The following is a 6,000-nucleotide window of genomic DNA, read 5'->3' on the forward strand; positions in this document are numbered from 1 at the left end:
TCAACATAGCCTTCATGATATTTATGTTCATGGTGGATTATATCCTACTCATGCTTGCATTCAGTGTTGATTAATTTTAATGCATGTTCATGACTATTGTCGCTCTCTAGCTTGTCGCTTCCCAGTCTTTTGCTAGCCTTCACCTGTACTAAGCGGGAATAGTGCTTGTGCATCCAATCCCTTAAACCCCAAAGTTATTCCACATGAGTCCACTATACCTACATATATATGGTATCTACCTGTCGTTCCAAGTAAATTTGTATGTGCCAAACTCTAAACCTTCAAATAAATATCCTGTTTTGTATGCTCGAATAGCTCATGTATCAACTAGGGCTGTCTATATCTTCCCTGTTAGGCGGGTTATTCTCAAGAGGAGTGAACTCCGCTCCTCACTCATGAGATAAATGGCTGGTCATCGGGATGCCCAGTCCCGTGCTTTATGCAAACTAAATCAAAATAATTGCAAACAAAACTCCCCCTGGGACTCTTGTTAGTTGGAGGCACTTGTTGTTTCGATCAAGCCATGGATTGATGCTTGTTGGTGGAAGGGGGAGTATAAACTTTACCATTCTGTTTGGGAACCGCCTATAATGTGTGTAGCATGGAAGATATAACCATCTCTTGGTTGTTATGTTGACAATGAAAGTATACCGCTCAAAACATTATTCACCTCTGTTTCAAAACCGAGCTCTGGCACCTCTACAAATCGCTGCTTCCCTCTGCGAAGGGCCTATCTATTTACTTTTATGCTGAGTCATCATCCTCTTATTAAAAAGCACCAGTTGGAGGGCACCGCTGTCATTTGCATTCATTACTGTTAGTTTACATTGAGTATGACTTGACTGGATCTCTTTTACCATGAATTACAATGTCTAGTCAGTCCTTGGTCTTTAAAGGTGCTCTGCATTTATGTTTTGCGGTCTCAGAAAGGGCTAGCGAGATACCATCCTGTTATATCATATTATGATTGTTTTGAGAAAGTGTTGTCATCCGAGTTTTATTATTATGGCTCGCTAGTTGATTATGCTATTGATATGAGTAAACTTGAGACCTATACGTTATTGCAAATGTGGTTAGTTATAATCTTTGCTGAAAACTTGAATGTTGGCTTTACATATTTACAACAACAAGAGCAAGCAGAGTTTGTAAAAGTTTTTCTTTATCACTTTCAGTTTGTCAACTGAATTGCTTGAGGACAAGCAAAGGTTTAAGCTTGGGGGAGTTGATACGTCTCCAACGTATCTACTTTTCCAAACACTTTTGCCCTTGTTTTGGACTCTAACTTGCATGATTTGAATGGAACTAACCTGGACTGGCGCTGTTTTCAGTAGAATTACCATGGTGTTATTTATGTGTAGAAGCAAACGTTCTCGGAATGACCTGAAACTTCACGGAGACACTTTTCAGAAAATAAGAAAAATACCTACCAAAGATGAAGGCCAGGGGGGCCTCCACCTTGCCATGAGGGTGGGGGGCCCGCCCCCCTACCTCGTGGGCCCCCTGTTGCGTCTCCGGCTCCAACTCCACCTCCATATATTGAGTTTCCATGAGAAAAAAATCAGGGAGAAGAAATCATCGCGTTTTACGACACGGAGCCGCCGCCAAGCCCTAAAACCTCTCAGGAGGGCTGATCTGGAGTCCATTCGGGGCTCCGGAGAGGGGAATCCGTCGCCATCGTCATCATCAACCATCCTCCATCACCAAATTCATGATGCTCGCCGCCGTGCGTGAGTAATTCCATCGTAGGCTTGCTGGACGGTGATGGGTTGGATGGGATCTATCATGTAATCAAGTTAGTTTTGTTAGGGTTTGATCCCTGGTGTCCACTATGTTCTGAGATTGATGTTGCTATGACTTTGCTATGCTTAATGCTTGTCACTAGGGTCCGAGTGCCATGATTTCAGATCTGAACCTATTATGTTTTCATCAATATATGAGTGTTCTGGATCCTGTCTTGCAAGTCTATATTCACATATTATGTGTTATGATCCGTTAACCCCGAAGTGACAATAATCGGGATACTTACCGGTGATGACCGTAGTTTGAGGAGTTCATGTATTCACTATGTGTTAATGCTTTGTTCCGGTTCTCTATTAAAAGGAGACCTTAATATCCCTTAGTTTCCGTAAGGACCCCGCTGCCACGGGAGGGTAGGACAAAAGATGTCATGCAAGTTCTTTTCCATAAGCACGTATGACTATATTCGGAATACATGCCTACATTATATCAATGAACTGGAGCTAGTTCTGTGTCACCCTAGGTTATGACTGTTACATGATGAACCGCATCCGACATAATTCTCCATCACCGATCCATTGCCTGAGCTTTCCATATATTGTTCTTCGCTTATTTACTTTTCCGTTGCTATTTCTATCATCACTACAAAATACCAAAAACATTACTTTATTACTGTTACCTTTTGCTACCGTTATCACTACTATCATATTACTTTGCTACTAAACACTTTGCTGCAGATATTAGGGTTAGAAGGGGTGTAGCTGGTTCTCTGTCCAACTGGGTAGGGGTACAATCTGCATGAGTCTAGGTTATGTGTGGTGGGGCTGGTTCTTGGGCAAGTACAACTGTGGTTCTATCTCCATCGACAGGTAGCACGATCTTTTCTGAAGACCGTGTTTTTACTCCCACAGATACTGCCATCACCCCCTCCAATTGAAATGGCTGATAGACAAGAAAAGTAGTTGAATGTACATACATTGTAAGATAGACATGTGCGATGGATAGTAGGGAAGAAAACAGGGCATGAAATAATTCACATTTATGTTGTCTAACCAAGCAGAATAGCAGGACATAATTTCAAATATATGATGGCTAATTAAACAGGATAGCATGACACAATTTTGCATGTATGATGGCTAACTAAATAGGATAGAATGACATACTTCAAAATATGATGACTATGTAAACAGGATGACATGATATAACTATACGATGTGTCTATTAAAGTGGTTGGCATGCCATAAATCACAAACATGCCGTCGATGGAAACATGATGGCATGATATAATTCACGGATAGAATGACATAATTCAAAATATGATGACTATGTGAACAGGATGAGATGATATAACTATATTATGTCTTTAGAAAATGGGTTGGCATGCCATGATTCAGATACATGATGTCTATGTAAACATCATGGCATGATATAATTCAAAAATATGATTTATATACTAAGGAAGTGAGCAGAGGGAAATCGCATATATGATGTGTCAACTAAGGAGATGGCATTCAATATCGTGTATATGATGTAAAAACTAAGCATTGCAATACAACATATGCATGATTTGAGTAATATAACCCTACCAAGTTTGAGCATACACCTCAGGGGGATAATAGGAATGGTCATCTGCCTCTGAATCCTCCTCTGAAGAGCTATATGTAACCAGCAACATATATGCTTCACCAGGTAGCATTGTTTGCTCTGAAGACCTTGTCTTCACTCCAGATTTCTCCATCACCAATTCAAATGGCTGATGCACAGGAAGAGCAGTTGAATATACAAACATTGTCGAAAAAAGCAATGAGAAATACAAAAAAGGACGGCATGATATAATTCACATATATGACGCTTGGCTAAATAGCATGGCATTGCATAATTCACATATATAATGCCTTGCAACAAGATAGCATTGCATAATTCACATATATAATGCCTTGCAACAAGATAGCATTACATAATTCACATATATAATTTCTTGCAAAAAGATGGCATTGCATAATTCACATATATGTTAATTAGACACTAAAGAGGTGGCATTCACACAAATCATGTCTAAACTAACCAAATGACATAGCAATGCAAGATACCATACGCACGATATGAGCAACATAACCCTGCCAAGTTAGAGCATGCACCTCGGGGGGGGGATATGACTGGTCATCTGTCTCTAAATCCTCCTCTGAGGAGCTATCTGTAACCATCAAGACATGCGCTTCGTCAGATAGCATTGTCTGCTCTGAAGACCTTGTTTCCACTCCAGATTTTTCCATGACTGTGTTGAATGGCTGATGCACAGGAAGAGTAATTGAATGTACTAAAATTGTTGACAAATTTAACATGTAATAAAAAATGATGTCATGATATAATTCACATATAAGATGACTGGCTAACCAGGGTGGCATTGCAAAATTCACATATATGATGCCTGGCTAAACTAGATGGCATTGCATGATTCACATATACGATAAAGAAACTAAACAGATGGCATTGACACAAAGCATGTCTAAACTAAGCGGATGACATCTTTGATGTATATAGTAAGCAATGCAAGGCACCATATGCATGATATTACCAACATCAGCATGCCAAGTTAGAGCGAAGACCTCATGGGGTAAATAGGAGTGGTCTTCTGCTTCTGAATCCCCCTCAGAACAGTTATCTTCCTCTTGATTATGATCCGAAATGGGTGGAGGGGGGCTGCCTTTGCGCCCACCATGGAGCGATGTCTGCATGAAATTTTATTGCCACGCAAGGCTCGTCTCTTTTGCTCTACATGTTCAGTTCCATTGTGTACAATAACTGACATGCATAGGAATAAAACATAGTGAGATTATGGAAGGAGTGCATGCACAAATCCAGAGTGAAGTTAGCAAACTATGGATAGACCCAAAACCAATGATAGCAGGCAGATAATAGCTTTAGTTAAAAAATACAGATAATGGCTCCTTAAATGTTTGTTTGCACCCGACATGAAACTCATAGTAGACACCCTAGATTAATCAGATAGTAGACAGATAGTACTGATTGGTGCCCCAATATGTACCCCACAAACATTTAGAAACTCAAGTTTCAGCATAAGTTTGGACCTGAGTCGGAGTCTAATAGGTGAACACGACGATAAAGTAGCATGTAATCATATTAAGCTATGCATAACATAAGCAGACACGGAAGAGTGCGACCTCTCTTGCGGACTTGTGTAGTCCTCAAGGTCATCTGCTCAGTTGATGATGGTAATGCAGTTGTCGTGGCTGCCGGCGGCGGGGAAGAAGATCTGAGGCGGGGAAAGACAGTCTGGAGAGTGGATCCCTGCTGTGGTGAACCCTTCTGTCGTTGGAGCAGCTGAGCTGGGGTGGAACAAAACACCGCAGGAGCAAGACAAACCACACAAGGTTTTCTTTGACACATATCTGTAACAGAAGTAATTGTGTAAGGGCTCGTTTCAATTAAAGGATTCTAACAATGCAGGGATATGAAATAGACAGGAATAGGATAGGAATGCATGTGCAAAATAGTGAATTTAAAAACACAGGATTTCTGCCAATCTGGGTGTTTGGTTCACAAGAATTGGAAGATCACAGGATGCAAAGAAGCATGGTGAGATTAAGTCAAACCACAAGAAGTGTACAACCTCTTTGGCGAAGACATGTCGATCTCAGCGTGATTGGGTTGGCCGGTGAGGATGCTCCGGCTGATTTGGTTATCGGAGGAGGGGAAGAAGATCTTAGGCGTATGGAGATGGAGCCCGAGGTACTGCTCCGCTGTGATGGAGGGTTTCGTCGTTGGAGCAGCTCCGGTGAGTTGTACGACGCCGAGGCTGACGCAGAACAAGAGAGACAATGTTAAACTGAGTGGAATTCTAATAGCATCTCCAATAGATGACGTAAAATACATAACTACAAACTGCTATATGTATACATCAGTCGCTCATCTCTGAACTTAACTGTCGAAACTGAATTTAACTGTCGAAACTGAACTTAACTGTCGAAACTGAATTTTGCTGTCGAAACTGAATTTTACTGTCAAAACTGAACACACTAGAGGTGAGGCTACAAGTCAGTCGACTGACTTTTTCATCTCTGGTCAGTCGATTTTGCAGTAGTTGGATACGAAATCAAGGGCCTGCAGTTCATCTTCAACCTCCACCCCCCTGAGCCGCCAGCCACCACCGGCTAAATAGCCGCCCCTGCCGCCCGCGGCCGGCGGTGCGCCTCCCGGCCCGCCCGCCCCGAAAACTCCCCTCCACCGGTCCGCCGCCGCCTC

Source organism: Triticum dicoccoides, chromosome 4A, assembly GCF_002162155.2.
Source record: "Triticum dicoccoides isolate Atlit2015 ecotype Zavitan chromosome 4A, WEW_v2.0, whole genome shotgun sequence".
Taxonomy (NCBI): domain Eukaryota; kingdom Viridiplantae; phylum Streptophyta; class Magnoliopsida; order Poales; family Poaceae; genus Triticum; species Triticum dicoccoides.